The sequence below is a fragment of the Acomys minous genome (genome assembly GCF_964271855.1).
Source record: "Acomys minous genome assembly, chromosome: 18".
NCBI classification, from domain to species: domain Eukaryota; kingdom Metazoa; phylum Chordata; class Mammalia; order Rodentia; family Muridae; genus Acomys; species Acomys minous.
Window position 1 is genome coordinate 47641989 of NC_140501.1, and position 22495 is coordinate 47664483.

The window sequence follows — 22495 nt, forward strand, 5'->3', positions numbered from 1 at the left end:
ATTCTTCCAACTCCAGCATATGCTCTGTGCACTTCTAAGCACTATGCATGTGTTCACTAATTTACTTCAAGAACTTCTCCTTGGAGCAGGCCCGGGACAGGTAGAAGTTAAGCAACTGTCCCATTGTCACAGAGTTAGGAAGAAGCACAGCTGAGATTCCACTTTAGCAACCTGGTTCAAGGCCAATGCCCTCAACAACATCTACTGCATAGCCTGAGGGAAATGAACCTTCGATGGCGGACAAAGGAAGGTCTGAACTCAGGACACAGTCTCATCTTCAGTCAATGGGTTTGAGCATGAGTCTGGTTTAACAGCTGCATGTGCTGGAACGGGTCATTTATCTAAACTTTAATCACATCATTTGAAAAGTGGGATCACCACTAGTATTCATCATGCATAATTATTCTGTTGCTTGAAAGAAAAGGAATATGACAAATATTCAAAGCCAGCAATATAGCTCAGTTTAGAAAGTGTTTGCTGCCAAGCCTGAGGACCTGAGTTTGGTTCCCAGCCCCTACATGGTGAAGGAAAAGAACAGACTGTCTGTAAATTGTTCTCTGTCTCCACATGTGTACAGTGGTGCACACCCCCAACACACACACACACACACACACACACACACACACACACACACACACAAACACACAACTGGAATAAAAATAAAGAAATAAGAGTGTTCTTAAAGTAGTACCAGGTACGTGGTAAAATTTTTATAAAAGTATGTTTTTATAAAACGCCATCACTATTGTAGCTATTTGTATACTTGTATACTATTGTAGCTATTTGCATACGTGTCCCTGATCCACCCTCTAAGATGATTGCCTTTCTGTTCATAACATATTCTCAGTCCTTACTCACACGGGCTGTGGGATGAGTGCATAGATAGATGGTCCTCTCACTGAGATTCCATTAGACATAAAGAAAGGCTGGTGAGTTGGCAGGGGCATGGGGAGTATGGTTGAAAATGAAGCTCTGGGTATGGAGACATGGCTCAGAGGCTGAGGCACTTGTTGCTCTTCCAGATGACCCAGGTTCCGTCCCCAGCACCTACATGGGCGGCTCACAACCTTTCATAACTCAAATTTCCATGGGATCTGATGCTCTCTTCTAACCTTTGTGGATAGCAGGCATACATATGGCACACATATACAATACAGGCAAAACAACCATGCACATATAGTAAACTAAAAAATTTTAAAAGTCTCCAAAGATGGAAGTAGCCGAAAGGACAGCGCCACCTTTTTTCTCTCCTCCGTAACTGTTCCCTGGGAAGGATTATGTGGTATATCTCCCCCGTTCTCAGACTCTTGAGGCATGATGGGTAATAACCACCACACAGTTAGATCTGAGGGAGTCAGATTGTCTTCTGAAGAGAGTCAACAACTTTCCCAGAGCCAATGGATCTTTCTATATCTCAGTCATTCTACTGCCTAACAAACTTAGGGCATAGAAAGAGTAAGAAATTCTCAGAGAATTGGGCTTTGGAGAACCCAAATTGGAGCCCAGTGTCACTATTGGTAGAATGAGTCTGGGTAAATTCAGAGACAGAATTTTCCTTTGTTGCCATGTGTCATGAGAGCAGATATGGGTTCCTACATGAATGCAGTTGTGGTGGTTATGGGTCTGCTTTGGGCTATCACTGATGCCCTTGGGATAAATGTGGGTCTCCTACAACACCATGGTCTCACTGCCAAGATGAGGGAACTAGTGAGAATTGGTTCTAGAAGAAATCTTAGCCATCTGCAGCCACCTTTCTGCAACATGTGCTGTTTCCTTGATTATGGCCCTATCTGTGCAACTTCTGTACTGCTACTGATACAGAGTTTTCCTTTAACACCACTTACTTTTTTACTTGAATACACATGGAAAGGAAACTGTATATCATTACTGTAAATGGAAAACCAACAGCATTTCCTATAAATGGGAAACAAAAAATACAATAAGTCATCAGTGTTATTAAATTCTGGCTAGGAACCACTGTTTGCCATCATTCTAAGCCTGAGGCCAGTGTTCCCTTCATTGGAAAGGTAAATTAGCAGATATTAGGGAGGTGTTAATGGAGAATTTGAACTGTGCTACGACAGGAAGGATTGAATGATAATTGGACTGGATTAAGTGTAATGTAATGCTACATCCATGCCCCACCTGAAATTATCTCCACTGTCCTACAGTTTGAAGAAAAAGTCACTTTTATTTTCCCAAGGATGAAATTAAAGACCAAGTAGATCAAAGGTGTTATCATACCACAGAAGAACTGACACATGGACACATGCTACCTTAACTATTTCTGGGGAGACACGGACCAATGTCTATTTATCCCAGGTAGGATATCAGAGGCAGACAGAGGAGCACTTCCATTCAAACCTAGTCTGATGAGTCAATGGGTTGATTAGAGTTGCTTGGAGGGCTGTGGTTTGAAGGGTTTGCTTGCAGAAGTACAGGCAACTCCAAGGAGATAAACTCTAGAGGAAAATGTTGATTTCCCAACAGCTAACCACTTGTATATCTTCAGAGTGGTGCAGTCCTCATGAGCTCTGTGGAAAAATATTAATGGGCCCAAGCCTGAGTCATCTTCTGTGAGTGATCTCAGCTGCTGAGACTTTAGGAAGACAATGCATCCCAGAGGCCAGCTTTCCAAAATACCGCATCAGAGTTCTGATGATGATGTTCTATTCAACTAAGGGTCACAGAAGGACCACCACCATCATCAGAGGTACATGGGCTCTACTAATTTAATAAAAACAAAATCAAGATTACCATTCTACCCCACACCCTCAGTAGTTTTGAGAGGTACACAGACCCTGTTTGATTTTTTACCTATATTCTAGGGGTAAAATGAGTGGCCTTGGGGGAAGTCCCTGATAGTTTTAAGGCTCCATGTCTGGCAGGTGGCCCAGTCAATTCCTAGCACCACCTTCTGCTTGTGAACTGTGTTTCCTTTCTGCTAGCTGTCCAGTCTCTTGAAGATGCTGGCTTGACCTCTTTTCATCTTCTGTTGCTTTGTGATTGAAATTTATATAACGCGCTGATTGAATTCTCTGGGAACAAGCTACTGTACGCCCTTTACAATGTTTGCATTTTCAAGTTCACCTCCTTGTTATTCTCTTGGAGACATCCGGGAAAGGAAAATAAACCTTTCAGGGACTCTCTTCTTTTCCACCCAACACCAAGCACAATTAGGATACTGGTGATAGGAGTTGGGAAGTCAGCAGGTGATGCTATCACTAGGCCAACTACAGTGGCGAAGTGACCACCCTGAGTGAATGGACAGAGCTGGGGCTGATGTGGGCAGAGCAACAGACTTCTACTTAAGTGGTTGAAGAGGCTCAGGTTCACACTTAATATTAGCCTCAGGCTAATATTTTACACAACATTTAGCATCTTCCATTTCCCTCTTGCTTTTTCATAAAATGAGTAATGTGTCTGAGACTCCTTATCACTAGCCTGGAATTCAGGTCCTTTCATACGGTGACTGATCATCCCATACAGTATAGGTCAATCCTTCAAACTCCCCTTCCTTCTCCAGCCTTCCTTGGTCCTGTGCAACCAACTCAAGCTCTCCTCACAAGAGTCTCCTGAGGGATCTTACCATCCTTCAGTTTATTTTCTCAGTAAGAAGGAATTGGGTCTTTTGCATCTTATTTGTTTCACCTGTTATTTGTATAGTACTATCTTAATAGTTTTAAGGGTGGTGACCTTGCACCTAAGAGAGATACTGTGCTTTTTCTTTTAGATGGGCACAGACTGTTCTGTTGTTTGCGTGACCTGCAGCCTGCCCTGCTTTGCATATGAGGAAGATGATTAGGCATGGCCAAGGAATGTCTTTCCAACTAAGACACAATAGTAAGGTGCTGGTCTGTGTATGCTCCTTGGTGCAGCACGTAGCATACCCTGGCTTTGGTCTTTGGCCCTGGCAAAAATTATACAAAAATCTATAGTGTTTTTCATCTTAGGAGTCAGGAGTTTAGGGCAATGGTTCTATCTCTTGCACTGACTATTATACACACTCATGCCCAGCTCTTATACTGGAGGAAATACCCGCTTTCTGTTGAAGCTCTTGGGTTGGAGTAGAGGATACTTATGGACCCATCTTGCTAAAGCTTCACAATTTCCTTCAGGACTGCTGGAATCTTTTCTGTTCCTATCAGGGAGGAAGCAGGTGAGAGTTCTTTGCTTCTCTCTCATTATCTCCCATGCTTCCTTGCTTCTTCTCTGTTGACACCAAAGTCTGTTCCCTATGGCCTTGAGAAAATACAGAGAGGAGGGATGGCTGCCAGGACTAACCTCCCAGTAGGCAGATTCTAAGTGAATAGCAAAGACCCTGGTGGAGAGGAGCTGAGGCTCCTGGGCTGTGATTGTTATGGAGTCATGTTGTCATGGTGACTTCGGTTGTCAGAGAAAACAGAATGAAGGGGGGGGATGGGAGACAGGCTGGAGGAGGAAGGAGGAAATGATTAGGGACAACAGGAGAAAGAAAGTGAGAGAGAAGAGGCCAGGAAAGTAGAAGGGAGAAGAGAGGAAGAGGAAGAGAGAAGCAAGGAGCTTCCTGGAAGGTGGGAAGGTGTTTAACTTGGGAGAAGAGAACAAGACCTGGGTGGATAGTAGCAAGAACAGGGTGGGTAGTAGCAAGAGCCGGGTGGGTAATAGCAATCACTGTAGAAGGGAAGGCATCTGAGGGGCCAGTGAAAGGGAGAGAATAGAAGGGGTCAGGAGGAAAGGAGAGAAGACGAGATGAGTAAAAAGGACAAGGTGAAGAGAGGATGCAAAGATAAAAGAGCTGAGGAATGAGCAAGGCTGGGCATCAGGAGGGAGGGGAGGCAGCTCTGCTCTCACAGTAATTCTTAATTATTGCGTGATGTTTTCTGTCTCTATCTGCTCTTTGATCTTCTGTGCTGCACATTAAATATGAGCAACCAAATGCCTGAATCTCATGTTTGAAAAAAAAGACGAGACTTCAAAGCGAGGAGAGGAACAAAACGGGCTGGCGCGCCTGACATTTTGAGCCTCTAGTTTCCTGGTCCAATTAGGTTAAATGCAGTCTGAAATCACCGGCCAGTCTGAGCGAGACTGCCTAACTTGCTCCCACAGTCAGCCACCAGGCTTAATGAGATCAGCAGCGTAGCCTGGCCAGTCACTGAGATCCTGCCAGGGTCTGCCTGGAAGTTGCCACACAAAGTGGAACAGCTCATTTGTTCGTGTGGCGGTGGCTTACAACTTCCATGGGATCTTGAAGAGATGGGTCTTTTGGATGAAGTCCATTTGTGTGTGCGGGGGGGAGCAGCTGGGACAGCTACTTCAGAAACAAGAGGTACCATTGAACCCTAACTTACACCCCCACTGTTCTGAATTCCTTGGAAATATTGAGTTCGCAGAAGCAGCCACATCTGTACCCACTTTCCTATAGTTTCAAACTCAGGGGCTGACCTACCCACAGTAGTGACCTAGTTACTCATCGCCTAGTCAAAGCCTCCAAGCTTTGCCTTATAATGTAGAAAGCAGTCACTGGTAATGTCCTCTCTCATGGTGATTCAGTTTGCTGGGACCATTCGAAACATCCTGCTCCTGCCAAGTACCTCTGTCCAGTAGTTGCAAGCCAGCCGTAGTTCCCAGAAAGTCTGTTTTCCACTGGGGCCTTTTTCTCCCATTGTCCACTGTAACATCCTTGTGTGCAAGCAAGCTTTCTATGTGGAGTGTACGTGTGTGTGTGTGTGTGTGTGTGTGTGTGTGTGTGTGTGTCTAAGCATGTCTAGAAGCCAGAAGTCAACCTTGTAATGTCACATAGTGTTCACTTTGTGTTTTGAAACAAAATCTCTTCATTGCCTGGGAACTCACCCAGTCATAAGGCTAAGCCTAGCCTAGCTGACTAGCCAACAATCCTCTGGGATTATCCTGTCTGTATCCCACTATTGCCTGGCTTTTTCTTTTCCTTGTGCAAGTTAAGTTTTGAACTTTACCCACCATCTTCTCATAAGCTCCCGAATTACCTGGGTCACCTAACGAGAGAAAAAGGACACATTCCCACTTAGTTGAGGAACGTACGATGAGAGTGCAAGGAGAGCCTCCCTTATCCAGAATGCTTGGATTCAGGAGTGTTTGGGATTTGCATTTGTGGGAATTTTGCAAATTTGCATATGCATAAGGACATATCTTGGGAGACCCAAGTCCAAACATGAATTTCATTTTTGTTTAATTTATACCTCATGCACATAGCCCGAAGGTAATTTTGTACAATTTGTGTAATAATTTTGGGCCTGCAACCAAGTTTTTTTTTTGGTGTGAAAGTTTCTACTTGTCACATTGTGTTGGCAATCCCGGCTCAGAGTTCAGGGCCTGTGAAATGCAGATTAGGAGTGCTCATTCCATCTAAACATCCTGGCAAAATACCTAGAGAGGAGGTGGTGATTCACTCAGAGTAGGGACAACTGAGACTCGGTTGTACACATCTTATTCCTGCCAAACAAGAGATGGTCTGTCAATCACCTTGATTTTTTGGAGCGGAGAGTTTGGTGGTAGATCTTGATTGCTACCTTTTGCCGTCTGCATCTCTTTCCCCTCATCACTCCACAACCCTGACCTGGCTACGAAGCTCAATGGTGATTGGCCCGTGCAACAGCAGCAGTGCCAGCAGCAGAGGTGAAGATGAAGTTGAGTCACTTGTAGCACAAAGCCATGATCAGAACCCTCCCCTGCTTTGGAGCATCTCAGAACACAGAGGCAGGAAACAAGGCTCTGACTCCTAGGATGCTTTGGCAGGCATCTTTTTTCAGGTTTCTCTTCTCCTGGAGTCATGTCTCAGTGGCAGAGTGAACCACCAAGTACCAGACCCTCTGAGGACTGCTGTCAATGACAGATGTTCTTTTATAGAACTCAGCCCCCCCCCCCCCCCCGAGATGTGACATACATAGCCTGTAAGTGCCACAGGGTGGAAAGCTGGGGAGGAAGAAGGCAGGGAGGGGCTCTTGTTTATTTATTTATTTTTCTCCAGTTGATTGATGGGGACAAAGGAAAGCTGGGGCTTTGGGAAACAGAGAAGCTCAAGCAGGCTCACCTTGGCCTCTGAGCTCATGATGAGACAGATGAGGTCCTACCATGGCAGATATTTGTGTTTCAACATGGAAAGCTGACAAGCCACGTGAAGCTGCAAAGGAGTAGATTGAGGAGTCTGCTCCGTCATTCATGTCTTGTCATAAGCTTCCAGGCTCCATGTGAATTCAGCACAGTGCTCGAGAGCAGGGTTAGACACGATGGATCCCAGTCCGGGCCTTCCTGACTGAGTTGAGATCTAACATCCTGTACCTCAGTTTCCTCTTTGTAAAGTGGGAGCAACACTGATCAATGCCATAGCCCTGTGGTGGGCATTAGCTCTAAGTGCCCGATGACAACAATATATTATTTGCATCATTAATTTTATTTGTATATCGTATACTCGCCTAGAGCCCTTGTCATGGAGTGAGAAAGGGGAAATTGCTTCCCTCACACAGGCTGATATTCTGTCCTTTTGTCACCCTTTCTATGCTATCTGCTGTCTTAGGGTTACTGTTGTTGTGATGAAATACCTTATTCAAAGCAACTTGGTGGGGAGGGTTAATTTGGCCTGTCCTTCCATATCAGTGTTCTTCACTGAAGGAAGTCAGGACACGAGCAGGAATACAGAGACACAACTGATACAGAGCAGGAATGTGGAGGCAGGAGCTGATGTAGAAACCACTACTGTTTACTGGCTTGCTTCTCATGGCTTACTTAGCCTGCTTCCCAGGAGAACTCCAAACTACCAGCCCAGAGATGGCACCACCCACAATGGGCTGGGCCCTCCCCATCAGTCACTAATTAAGAAAATGCCCTACAGGGTTGCCTACAGCCAGATCTTGTGGATGCATTTTCTCAATTGAGATCCCCTTATTTCTGATGATTCTAGCTTTCATTAAGTTGACATAAAGCTAGCCAGCACATCTGCTGTGGTGGCAAAGAAGAATCTCAGTTTGATACATATGGTATCGAGTATTGTACAGATGTAAGTGTTCTTGGAACTTGGGAGAAAGTCTGTCTGGAGAAAAACTCACATTTGGGGATCTGTCGAGACTTATAATTATCTTCTTGATGTCTTCATTTTATTTTTTAATTAATTAATTAACTTTATATTACAGTCAGAGTTTCTCTTCCCCTTCTCCTCCAAGTCCTACCTCCAACTTCCCCATCTACTCTTCTTTTCTTTTACTTCAGAAAAGAGTAAGCTTCCCATAGATGTCAACCTGCCTTGGCATACCAAGTTGCACTAAGACTAGGCACATCTCCTGTTGAAGCTAGACAAGGCAGTGAAGTAGAGTGAGAGGGTTCCAAAGGCAGGAAATAGAGTCAGAGACAGCTCCTTCTTTCACTGCCAGGAGTCCCACATGAAGACAAAGCTACACAACTGTTACACATATGCAGAAGACCTAGGTCAATTCCATGAATGCTCTCTGGTTGGTGGTTCAGTCTCTGTGAGACACTATAGGCCCAGGATACTTGATTCAGTAGGTTTTCCTGTGATATCCTTGACTTGGCCTGGTTATCTGTTCCATTCTTATGCATAGAACAAGGTAGAAGGTGGACCACTCAAAACTCATGGTACTTATTACATGGACCGCAGATGAGTGGCACAGAATGGCAGTGTGCCTGAGCTGGTAGCTATCTCTGGGTGCCCCTTAGGGCGGATACTTGAATCTCTTTCCTCTGGATCCCCATGTTTGCCCCTGAGTCAGGAAGGCACATATTTAGGTATCAGTTACTACTGTCTATAGCAAAGTAACCAATTCCTTCTGAAGATCAGGATTAAAACACCCCGCTGATCCAGTCAGTCACCAGTCACCAAGTATTTGATTTAAAGAAAGTAAACTTTTGTCCTGGGCCAGTAAACCCCATTGTAATTCTAGTTCTAGGCCTAATCATTCCAGTTCCTCATGCTGTCTAGGAATTAAAAACTAATTCAATGAAGTTCCCATCAAAATATCAACACTTTACAGACCTTGAAAGAACAATTCTCAATTTCATATGGAAAAACAAAACAAAACAAAACAAAACAAAAACCAGAATTGCTCAAATAATCCTGTACAATAAAAGAACTTCTGGAACTGTCACCACCCCTGATTTCAATCTGTACTACAGAGCAATAGTAATAAAAACCTATAGAGCAATAGTAATAAACAACCACATGGTATTGTCACAAAAACAGTCTTTGAATTGAAGACCCAGAAATAAACCCACATACCTATGGATACTTGCTTTTTGACAAAGGCGCCAAAACCACACAATAGAAAAGAGTATCTTCAGCAAATGTTGCTGGTTTAATGGTGTCTGGATGTAGAAGAATGCAAATAGATCCGTATTTATCATCCTGCACAAAATTCAAGTCCAAGTGGATCAAAGATCTCGACATCAAACAGGGTACACTAAATCTAACAGAGTAGAAAGTGAAGAATAGCCTTGAATGCATCGGCACAGGAGACATCTTCTTGAATAGAGCACTAACAGCTCAGGCAATAAGATTAACAATTAATAAATGGGACTTCATGAAACTAAAAAGTTTCTGCATGGCAAAGGACACTGTCAATGTACAACAAAATGGCATCCTACAGAATGGAAAAAGATCTTCACCAATCCTACATTCAAAAGAGAGCTAATATACAAAATATATAAATAACTCAAGAAATTAAACACCAAAAAATCAAACAACACAATTTAGAAGTGGGGTACAGACCTAAACTGATAATTCCCAACAGACAATTCTCTAATACTCAACATTCTTAGTCATCAGGGAAATGCAAATAAAAAAATGATTCTGAGATTCCACCTTAAACCCTTCAGAAAGGCTAAGATAAAAAAAAATCAAGTGACAGTACATGCTAGTGAGGATGTGGAGAAAGGCAAATACTCCTCCATTGCTGGTGGGAGCGCAAACTTGTACAACCACTTTCAAAATCAATCTGGCAGTATCTCAGAAAATTAGGAATAGTTCTACCCCAAGACCCAGCTATACCACTCCTAGAAATATACCAAAAAGATGTTCCACTATACCACAGGGACATTTGCTCCACTATGTTCATAGCAGCTTTATTTGTAATAGCCAGAAACTGGAAACAACCTCTATGTTTCTCAACTGATGAACAGATAAAGAAACTGTGGTATATTTACACAGCAGAATCCTACTCAGCTATTGAAAAAACAAGAAAAAACCGTGAAATTATTGGGCAAATGGATGGAACTACAAAAGATCATCCTGATTGAGGTAACCCAGGCCCACACACATGATATGTACTCATTTATAAATGGATTTTAGCCAGAGAGTACAGGATAGTCATACTATAATCCACAGACCCAAAGAAACTAAGTAACGAGGGCCCATGGGAGGATGCTTGAATCTCACTCAGAAGGGAAATAGAATAGACGTCAGAAGTGGATGAACAGAGGTAACTGGGTGGGAGAGGGTGTGGGGAGGCAAAAGAGGGTCGCGATCAGGTGTTAGGAGAGCAGGGTGGGAAGTAAGATGGCTGGGAAAAAGGAAGGAATACAATGGGGGAGGCAGTATCTCTGAGACAAATTAGAGACCTGCGACAGTCTATGCTCCTGAGACAATATGGGGGTGACTCAAATTGAGACTCTTAGCAGCAGGGAAGGTGGAGACAACAGCAGTTACCTCACAGCCTGGCTGGACTTCCAGTGGAGGGAAGAAGACTCCACCCCAGCCATGACAACTTTGACCCAAAACTTTACCCTGCCTACAAAATGTTCAGGGATTAAAATGGAGCAGAGATTGAGGGAATGCCCAACCAATGACTGTCCCAACTTGAGAGCCAGCCCATGGTAGAGAGCCAATTCATGACACTGTTAATAATATTCTACTATGCTTGCAGACAGGAGCCTAGCATAACTTTCCTCTGAGAGGCTCCGTCAGGCAGTGGCTCGAAACAGATGCTGAGACCCACAGATAAACATTAGGCGGAGCTCTGGGAGTCTTGTAGAAGAGTGGGAGGAAGGGCAGAGGGACCCGGAGAGCGACAAAAAAACTCCCTAAGAAGACCAACAGACTCAATTAACCAAGGCTCATGGGGGATGACAGACACTGAACCACCAACCAAAGAGCATGTATGGACTGAACTTAGGCCCCATACACATGTGTAGCTTGAGGGCCACTTGGTCTTCATGTGGGTCCTCTAGCAAGTGGAACTGGGCATGTCTCTGCTATGGAATCTGTTGCCTACTTATGGATCATTTTCCCCTAGTTGGGCTGCCTTGTTGAAGAGGATGGTCTTAGTCCTGATATGACTTGATGTGCTGGGGTGGGTTGGTTTGAGAGGGCTCTTCTTTTCTGAGGAGAAGGGGAGGGGGAAAGAGGGAAGAGAGTGAGACCAGGAGGAGAAGAGGGAGTGGGCTGCAATCAGGATGTAAAGTGAATAAATTAACTTAAAAAAAAAAAGAAAACTAATGTTGTGATGTCAGATGTGACCTTAGCTCCTTCAGAGTGAGACAGAAATGAGTCAGCTTGAGCCTCCTTGGTACCCTGGAGTGACAGAACATTCTGGAACGATGACTGGGTATGTTACTTCACATAAGATGGGGAAAGGTGAAGGTCCTAAACGAGGGATCCAAGAAGGGACATAGCATGTGTCAATCCTGTTCCTCTGATGACCCAGCCTGTCCCTATTGCTCCCCAGGACAGACACTCAGCAGAGTCAACAGGGCCACAAGTTAATAAAGGTAGCCTCTTGCTTCCCTGGGCTCATCCCCTGTTACTGGGTTGGTAGTTTGAAGTCTCTGATAGCATCTCAGGACACTGGGATGAGACAAGAGGGGAATGTATTTATGTTCACATTTACCAGGCTGTCTTCCCTGGTGACAGCAGGGCTGACAGACGCCATGATGAAAGCTGCTGCTCCGCTCCACCTGGCAGGCTTTGTTGTATCTTCCTTGTGGTTGTGACCAGGCTGACTGCTGCTTCCCGCTTGGGCCAGCCCTCTGTGTTTTCTTAACAGCTGCTGCTGGCTGGTTTTAAGTCTGTCCCGGAAGTGCATGCATATTCATACAGAAGAAGCAGCCCATTCCTCAGACAGTTGAAATCTTGGGCATTTATTAATCACTGTCTCCAGCTTTCTGTGCATGTGGGCAGGAGGATAGGACCAGATAGGAGGTCCTTGGTGGGAGGGCTGTGTTGTCACAGGGAACAATGGAGTGAACAGAATGGAAAAAAAGCAACGCTTGTCATGAATGAAGATTCTCTAGTGGGCAGAGAACTGAGGCAGAGAGATTAGTAGTCAGAGTCCTCATCTGAACCCAGAGAAATGCAATAAAACTTGGGCCTTTATGATAGCTGTCAGTCAACGCAGTAATGGTCTCTCAAAATATTTTGTTCTAGCAATGGATTCTTCCTGGCTACGAAGTCTCTGATACGCACCCCAGAGGGCTCTTCCAGAAATGCTTTCCCACTGAACACTCTCAATTCTGGGAGACAGGTATTCATTTTATCCTGATTCTGCAGATGAAAAGCACCATTTGGAGGAGAGAGCTGACTGGCTCAAGGTCAGGTGGGTATTACGTCATAGATGTGTATACAAGTCTCATGCCACCTAGGCTGCACTGTCACAGCTATCACAGTTTCTCTCCCACATAGCATTGTAAGTGGGGTGTGTTCACAGATGCTGGCCACACTCCACTTCTCCATCTTGCACAAGGGTACATACAGAGGTTGAACATTGAATGTTTGTGATAGTTGGAGGTAAGAGTGTAACAAGAGGTTCCCTGGTCCAAACTTGCTAATACATCAGGAAATTAGCTAACATCCACATCTCAAACCTATCTCTTTCATCCAGGAGCTCCTCCTTTTCTTGTTCATTTTGTAGCTTCATCACCAGTCCTAGCCTCTCTGCTCTTGCTCTTTACACTTGAAATAATTGGCACCTGCCCAATTAAGTCTCCTGTATCTCCCTAGACAAACAAACTGTATGCTCCATTCAGCTCCTGAGGTAGCCTCCTATTTCCTCCGAGATGTGCTGGGATCAGCTGCCTCTGTATCCTTCCAGAGGCTGTCTACCCATTTTCCTTCTCGAAAGTACCATTTCTTCTCTTCCAATCTCTGGAACTTTTGGTGACATGCCCCATGCACGTCTCCTTCCAGCTGTCCCATTTCTTTTTCAGAAGTCCTGCCCCACAGAAGGTGATACAGACAGTCCTCCACCCAGATGTGCTCTTCACCCATGGGTTTAGCCAACTCTGCATAAAAAATATTCAAAAACAAAAACTTTCCCAAAGTCCCAAAATACAAACCTGGCATTTGCTACATGTCAATCACTCTTCTAGATGTGCAGAAACCAGGTGTAGGCAGCCCGCTGAGAACTCAGTGAAATCCTTAGTTCCTCGGCAGTACTTTGTATCTGAGCAATGTTTCTCTCATTTCTCACTCATGGGCTACGTCACTAGATCTATATAGTTGTGTCTGTTTAGACTCTTCATCTTAGTCTTCTTACCCAAATAGCATAGTACAATAAACACCTTATATTTCCATTCTATTAAGTATTATAAGTAACCTAGAGATGATTTAAAATACACATGAAGATGTATAGTGTTATTTTGTAGAAGGGACTTGAGCATCTTGTGAATTTTATATGAGAATGTATTGTTTTTTATGCACATGAGTGCTTTTGCCTGTGTGTAAGTCTGCACCATGTGTGTACAGTGCCCACAGAGGCCAGAAGAGGGTGTTATATCACATTGGAATTGGAGCTACAGATGGTTCTGAGCCATCCCTGTTGGTCCTGGGAATTGAACCTGGGTCCTCTGGAACAGTCAGTGATCTTAACCTTCAAGCCATCCTCTCATTCCCCATCTTATGGATTTTAGCATCCCCTGAGAAAGTTCTAGAACTGATCCCCTGAAGATCTTGAAGGATGACAACATTTAGTTTACCTCTACTTGTAAGGAGACCAGGACTGCTTTCTTCACCATTTGGGCTTTATTCATAATCCAATGGGGACAGACACAAAGAGGCTCTTAGAACATGTGTACACACTGCGACATGCCATGATGATGGTGACCATCTTTGACTCTGTATTTCTGACATCACTGCATACTCCAAGTTCCAGCATGATAAACAGCAGCACTTCACTCTGAAATGCAAGAAGTGTTTGGTGAGGTGACCTTGTAGAATGGATACCCTGTGGACAGTGCTCAGCGACGGTAAAGCATCCCTAGCTGTTAGGAGTTTGTGGTCTACTAGAGGAAGCAGAACCACCAGGCTGGCAAGTGCCAAGGGAGACAAGGAAAGGAAAACCATCCTGGCTGTGGCAGTACTGGGAAGAACTGAGCTGTGACCGTGAGGTGCTTCTATTCTTCTCCTCATTCAGCCATATCTATTCGCCTTGTTATTTGCTCATGGATGTTCTGGGTTTTTGGTTCTTCCCCCTTCCCCGTTTCCAGATTTCTCAGACTTTGGGGGAAAGCTGGTTCCTGTCTTCCATTGGATCTACTGTTTATAAGGCTCTCTGCATTCCACTTGGCATTGCTAATGGCGGGGAACTAATTTCTGAACTACTGTTTGGAAATAGTGATGATTAAATGATTCTACTGGGTAAACTCTGGGTTTATTGTCACTGGAAACAATAGATACTTTTTAGATTGATTTTTTTCTTCCTCCCACCCCCCCTGCTTTTCTTGATATACTAATAAAAGTGAGTAAGTCAACCTTGCATTGTTCATTAGGGTATTTCTTTTGCATAACTACCTGAGAGCTCCATGATGTTGTAAAATAAATTGCAAAAAGAGAATACAAGGTCCCTGGAGAAATTACAAGAAACAGTTGTCTTTTGTCATCAGGCCACCAAATCCAGACACTGGGTAGTCACAGGAGCATGATAAAACAGATACTACAGAAAGGCTGCCACTGGGGAAGCATCTTACCATTCATTCTTATCTAAAATGTATTGGTATGCAAAGGCTTTATTCTATACACCATGTTAGGCTCAGCAATTTAAGTAAAGAGCTGTCTTCATAGAATAAACAATTACTTAAAAAATAAAAGACCATTGCCATAAAGGGAACAAACTGGAAGCTCATAGGTAGTCTAGTGAGGATTAATGGTATACATAGAGGTACAGGAATCAAAATTATTTCAGAAGAAATAGTGTGTAAGATTAAAATGAGAAGAGTGAGCAAATGAAAGTCGAAGATTGCTTTGAGGTGGATGTAGCTATAGCTACAAAAGTCTCAAGAAAGGACCTGGCCTGTGTGGTCAGAGCACATGTGCAGTGCAAGGCTTGACATAATAAGGTCAGGATTTTGTCTCCATAGTTAGATTTTACGAAAGACACCAGAGGAAATCTCAAAAGATTGTTCTCATGTAAAGTGCCTATTCCACTGGATACCACCTGAAGAGACTATTGGGAGATCAGTTGCAAGGATTTTCCAGTGTTTTAGAAAATGGTGAGTGACGGAAATGGATTTGAGAGAGCAGGTCTCAGGTCTCTGCTCTGAGAATCTGAGTTGGAGAGAGGTGGTTCCATTTTTACTGAGATGGGTCAAACTGGAGAGGCAGATGGTGCAGGGAAACATCAAGAGTTCAGTTTTAGATATAGTAAGCCCAAGAAACTGTGTATCTAATTAGAGATGTCAAGAATAAAGACAAATATGTGAAATTAAATTCCCAAGATATGTTTTCTCTTGGAGAGATAAATGTGAAACTTTCCAGAATCCAGAGGGATTTGAAGAGTGGAGGGGGTCATGGAGACCAAGGGACGATGGCCACAAAAGTTCTTTTCTAGGTATCTGGAGATAGAGCTTGGACAATCATGGCAGCCAAGGAGGATGATATGAAGCAGTGTCAAAGGTGAAAAAAGAAAAACAAACAAACAAAAAAAAGGAATGCTAGGAGGCTGTGGCATCCAAAGAAGTCAATGAAAGAATGCTATGTGGAGGGTCTAGATTCAAGGAAATAAGTGAGGATGATGGCAGAAAATGACCCAGAACATGTTGCTGTATGAACAGAAACCCTGAGGTGAGAGGCAATCTGTGAGTCCACACAGCAGTTGGACATCGGCGTGGAAGGAAAGAACGAAGCATTGGCTTCACGGAGAAGGTAGGGGCAACCAAATAATCCATGGCACTCCACTCACACATTTTCTCATTTGGGAAGAGTTGACAGAGATAGGTCAAGGTCAAAGTCAGCATTGTCTGTTGACTTGGTATATGTTATACAGAAAGGTGAGCCTAGCAGATGGCAAAGCTAAGAAGTCAGAGCAGGTACTTTTTAGGAGAAATAAGTCTGAGCCCAAGTTAGAGTCCAGGAACTGGAGTTTCAGGAGCATTGACTATTGAAGTGAGGCTTATAACAAAGCAAGGATGCAGACCCAAAGGGGAAAGCAGTGTTAGAAAGTCTCGGAAGACTGCGGCTGGCTGGAGAGACTGTTAAGCAGTTTGGGATGCTTGCTGCTCCTTCCAAGAACACGTGTTGGTTCCTGACACCCATGTCAAGTGGCTCAGTCAGGGTTAAGTGCAACTCTAACTGATGTGTCTCCCTGAGTTTGGACAGACACCCTAGTCAAATTCTAAAACATTTTTCACTTCCTGTGTGATCTAAGCTCCTTTTCCACTCCTGCCCCCAGAAATGGCATATCTGGTTTCTTTACCTCTAATTTTTCTTTTTCCAGAAAGCTCTTTGAGTGAACCCCCACAGCAATCCTCTAAATTAGCCAATCCATTTGCATCTCACCTGTATCAATCCATGTGGCCATAACTGGTCCATTTTTACAGCTGACTACTGCTCTGCTATGTGGCTGCGCCACGGTTTTTCATTCACTGGCTGATGGATTTGGGTTGCCTCTAGTTTGAGCCATTTATGAATGAAGCCACTGTAACTGTAATACATAAACTTTTATGTAAACATGGCTTCTCATTTCTCTCATGTAAATAGCTCAGATCTTTCCCGGATCATATGATATTTGTTTAGCTGTATAAGAAACTGCCAAGCTGTTTTTTCACAGTGACTGTGTCATTTTCCAACCCATCAAAGATATGAGAGTTTCTAGTCTCATCGTGATTAACTACATTTGGTGTTGTTCATCCCCCTCTTCTATTAGGTTAGCCATTGTAACATGTGTGCAGCAGGATCTACTAGGATTTAACTACGTTTCTCTAATGACTTGTGATACTAAGAATCATACAAATGTGTCTTTATTGTCTGTATGTATTATGTAATAAATTGTCTGAATAATTTTCTTACTATTTTGTATGTGCATACAATAGTATGTGCATACTATTTTGTATGTGTATGTAGTGTGTGTGTGTGTGTGTGTGTGTGTGTTTGTACATACATACCTCTGTGTGTGGCAGGGATATTATGCATATGTGTGCACATATTTAGGGAGGCCAGACGTGAATGTCGGATGTTTTCTACCATGCTCTACCTTATATTTGAGACAGAGATTCTCACTGAGCCTGGAGGTCACTGACTTGGCAAGACTAGTTGGCCAATACACTGTGGCAATCCTCCTGTCTTATTTAACCCATTCTGGGATTATGGGAACTTGCTGCAGTAGCCAGCTATATATTGTGCATACACATGCTTCTGCATGTGTAGGGAAGTTAGCGAACAGTTTCCAGAAGTCACCTCTCTCTCTGTCTCTCTATACTGTGTGGGTTCTGGGGTTGAAACTCACTCATGTCATCAGGCTTGGCAGCAAATACCTTTACCCACCAGTGAGTCTCAACCTTCCTAAAGCTACAACATTTTAATACAGGCCTTTATGTTGTAATGCCCCCTAACCACCATGTTTTCCATTACCAATTCATAACTGTAAGTTTGCTATTATTATGAATCATAATGTAAATCCCTGATATGTAGGATATCTGATATGTGACCCCTTACATACACCCCTAAAGGGGTCATGACCTACAGGTTGAGAACCACTGAAAAGCCATTTCATTTGGGCCGATGTTCAACTTTTTAACTGGATGCTGCAGAACCAAATTTAAGTTTGCATGTTAAGTATTTTCCTGAATGAGTGAGCCCATCTCTCCAGCCTAGGTTCACTCATGTTTATACATATATATGTATTGAGAGAGAGAGAGAGAGAGAGAGAGAGAGAGAGAGAGAGAGAGATCTCAGTAAATAATCATTTGTAAATACTTTCTCAAATTATTTAATTAATTAATTATTTATTAGTTTATGTGAGTGTAATGCCTTAGAGCATACATGTTCAAAACATGCGCACAGGTGTGTATAGGCCAGAAGAGGGCAACAGATCATCTGCAACTAGAGCTATGGGAGGTCGTAATCTGTTCATTCTGAGTTCTAGCAGCCAAACTTGGACCTTCAGGAGGAGCAGCAAGTGCTCTTACCTACTGAGCCATCTCTCTCCTTTACCAACTGCCATTCCTAATTCTCATCAGCAGCCTGGATAAATTATAAAAACACTAAGAACACATTCATGTCTATTATCTAGCAATGGGGGACAGAGGTGCACTCCTTCCATACACCTGCTGTTTCTAATGTCACAGAGAGCTAGAACACATAGCATACGGGACTTGCCGGAGGATGGTGCAGAATGCTGATGAAGCCAATTCCGCTTAAAAGGACACTTCTCACTTAGGTAGCACCAGATTACTTCAGGAAAAGGAACCAGGCATTTGCCAAACACCTATGCCATAGGTCTTAAGGCATGCCAAGACTGGTTTGGGTTAGGAGTCAGCAAATCGCAAACTGATTGATAGTCAAATCTGAGTTAGATCTAATTCTCTGCACCTTGTGAAGTTAGAAGGTATTTAAAGGTGAGCATTCACAACTAATGTGATGACAAGGATAATAAGCTTACAATCTTACTCAGAGACATTTAATCTCTACTTCAAGATATTTTCACTTTTTCCTCTGGAAATGCATTTAATAACATGACATTCAAATACCGCTATTATTATAATTTTATGTTGTATTATCATTATGTTTTGGACTTTTTTGTCTCCTGTCCCATGAGAACCTAACTAATACCCTCAAATGAACATCTTGACCCACAGACCCCATAGTCCTTGCTAGCCTGCCCTTTATAGAAAACTTTGTTGGTCACTGAGTTACTCGGTTACAAGTTAGCATTTCTTTAACTCCTAGAATTTGGAACAACCTATTTTGTAGAAAAGAAAAGTTAGGCTCTTTGCAAAAGATAAAGAAGTACTGAAAAACGATTTGGAGAAGATACTTTACTCCACTGATGGCCCAGTTCTCCTGAGTATAGAACAGCACAAATAGGACTCAGTCAGTTATTTAAAAAAAAAAAAAGAGGACACAAAATTAAGGGTTAGGGAATAGGCCTTAGAGGGTACGCTGCAGTATGCAGAATGAACATGATCCACTACCTTGAAAAGTATAAGAAATTCTCACAGAATTTATAAAATATTATATTTTTAGCAAATTTATAGCTGAAACTTAGTAGAAAATGGAAATGAACAAAATCAATTTCTGGGAGTGATGAGTATGCTAGCATCAGACAGAGAGCTCTCCAGAATCCTGTTATTGGCCAATGCATGGGCTGGGCATTGAGACTAGACAGTCATCAAAATAATGATAGAATTCTTGGGGACTCTCAAACCACCCCAGGGAAATTCTATTCTCTTCACACCACTTCACTTGCTGAAGTACATATAAAAATAGTTAAAGCTTTTTAATAACAAGATTTTATACTAAAACAAAGTATGTTAGGGAATACCTAGAGAAGCTATTAAGCACGTGAGCCATGGGCCTGCAAGCTCTACTTCAGCTTGCTCCAGATGCTCACCTGATGAGCTGTATGACCTTGTGCCAGGGAGCTAAGCAGAGGTACCTCAATTTACTGTTTTTAAAATAGGACCCATGCATAGGCATTTTAGAAAGTCCAATGCATCAGCATCCATGCAGTCCCTGATGTGGCTCAAATACTAGATCAGCACATATTAAACAATTAAAATGAATGCTTGGTTAATCAGAAAATTTAATCTCCAGAAAATATGTCTCTGGATTGCTTGTTAATCAAGAATTTCTCTGCATTAAACAGGTCTGAAGGAGCAAAAGGAAGAGGAACTGGAAAGCAACAGAATTGCCCCAACTTGCCCATTGTAACCAGAAATTTTAGAAAGGGGGTGTTTTCTGCCACCTTTAGCCCAGTTACACACTCCCCAATATAAGCTGCTTATATATACTTTTTTTTTCACCATTGTGGCCAAATATCTGAATAGAAGCACCTTAATGGAGGAAGAATGTATTTTGGCAGATAGTTTAAAAGTGTGGTCAGCCCACCATGGCAGGGAACGCAGGACAGGGGAAGTGTAAGAGGCTGCTTCCTCAGATCTAGGCCAGGAAAGAGAGAAGAAAGCCTGATACTCTGGCTCTCCATTTTTCTTCTATTTACTCAGTTCAAGTTCCCATGGGGTGGTTCTGCCGATGTGCGGGTCTGGTCTTCTTCACCCACATAAACCTCTCTGGAAAAGCTCAAGTAGTCATACCCAGAGATACATCTTGCTTACCCTAGGTGTTTCCCCATCCAATACACTTTAAAAGGAAGATCAGTCATCATACTGGGTTTCACAAAATTACAATTATTTATAATTGCCTCAGTGTAGTAAAATGTTCCCTGTTGGGGATCCTTAGACCTTTAGTGTCATAAAGACGTGTTGCTTCATTCTATATATCCTTTCTCCAGTTGCAGAAACTCACACCCATTTGTCTTCTCTGATGATAGTTGAGCTCAGATTCTCAACTTCATATGCTTCTCCACCCATTTGGTTTTCTGTGCTAGCAAGGTGGTGAGACAGATACACAGACAGACACTCTCATAACTAATTGAACAGGAAAATCAATTAATAACTCTATCAAGAGCCTTAATGTCATCTTAACTAGAAATTTTACTCCCAAGAATCAAAATCAAAGACACAGACACACACACACATAGAGTATCTGGTATGAGTCTATGAACTATGAATAAAGTAATCTACATGCTGGGAATGCTCCAGGAAGCACAAAATGGATCTAAAATCAAGACACAGTAAGTAGGTGCTTCGTGTCTGAATGTCTTTTTGTGAACAAATCTGTCAGCACGGTGGCTGCTCAAGCTTGGAAGTAGAAAAAGTCACAGTACCACACTTTACACAATACTAGGGCCACCCAGCACAGCCTTAGCTACTTGCGGGAGTCTATTGAGGTCAGACTCACTCCATGAGTCTCACCTGACACCATGTGATGCAGTCTGTGAACTTAGTAGGACCCAGTGTGGTGCAGTCACTCCAGAAGCCTTCAGTTCTGCCCTTTCTCTCTCACAGTGGGTCATGAGGATCCAATACATGAGAAAAATGTATTAAAAGTAACATTTCCATATAAATAGTAAGGATTATTATCTATATCCACAGGATTCCTGAGTTCTTTAATCTTCTTAGGCTTGATTCTCAGACACCCTGGGGTTTCCTTAATTTTTTGTCATAATTCAAGATAACTAAGCTTTAATAACTTTAATTTAAACAAATTAGTGATTTAGAAGCCACATTTTTTAAAGAGAGAGAAGTTAAAATCAATAGCGGTAACATGCAGAGGAGCTAAGAGTTGGGGTGTGTTTTGGTTTTGTTTGTTTGTTTAAAATCAAAGAGACCTATCCTGAACCCTTATAGAGTCCAACAAGGCAAGCTCATTCTACCGTTTTTAATTTGAAGCACAGGCCTAGGCTATCCACATGCTTAAAGTTAGGTTGACATTTAAACCCACATCATCGACCATAAGCCACTGTGCTTTCTTAAAACTGCCACTGATAAGTTGTCAGGTCCTGGACCACTGATACTTTTGTTGTTTTAGTGATATAATTTATTCATTATGTCTCTCACAGCACAACACAGTAGCCTGAGGGTATCTGCTAGGATCTGCCTGTGTGCACCAGACCATGTGTTTATATCACTCTCTTAGTCACATTAGTGCTTTGAGCCCTGAGGTTGAAGATAGATTGTTTGGAGCTGAAGACAGGATAGACTGAGAATTTAAGAGGTATTAGCTGCCTTTCTGTTGCTGTAACAAAGGACCCAAACAATATCACACACAATGACTGTAGTGCTTTAAATGATCAATGTCCTCCACAGGCTATATTGGAATACTGTGTTCCCAGTTGGTGGAACTGTTTGGGAAGGTTATGGAAAGAATCTTGCTGAAGGAAGTAGGTAGGTTGGGACAGGCTTAAAAGTTTATAGCCCTACCCTTTCTCCTCTTTCCTATCTCTGAACCCCTCACTCTTCTCTCTCTCTCTCTCTCCCTGTTTTCTTTGTGCGGATGAGATGTGGTAACTACTCTTATTGCCATGTCTCCCTCACCATGATGGACTAGATCCCCTCTTGAACCGAGGTTCCAGGTTCTAGTTGCTCCAGGTTCCAGCAGAAGAAGCCAGGAGAATCATTCTTCGGAAATGATATCATTATGGTTTCATTATTGTATTCTTTAATCTTCTTTTCTTATTGTTTAGGTTAGTCAGGTTATAAAGTG

At 42.8% G+C, this 22495-nt stretch overlaps 1 long non-coding RNA gene across 1 annotated transcript; it reads left to right on the forward strand.

The window, feature by feature from the left end:
* Positions 1-4445: 4445 nt before the first annotated feature.
* Positions 4446-20106, forward strand: LOC311589208. The gene is made up of 3 exons (XR_014776447.1): positions 4446-4553; positions 12386-12554; positions 20037-20106. It is a non-coding gene; the product is annotated as an uncharacterized lncRNA (long non-coding RNA).
* Positions 20107-22495: the final 2389 nt, after the last annotated feature.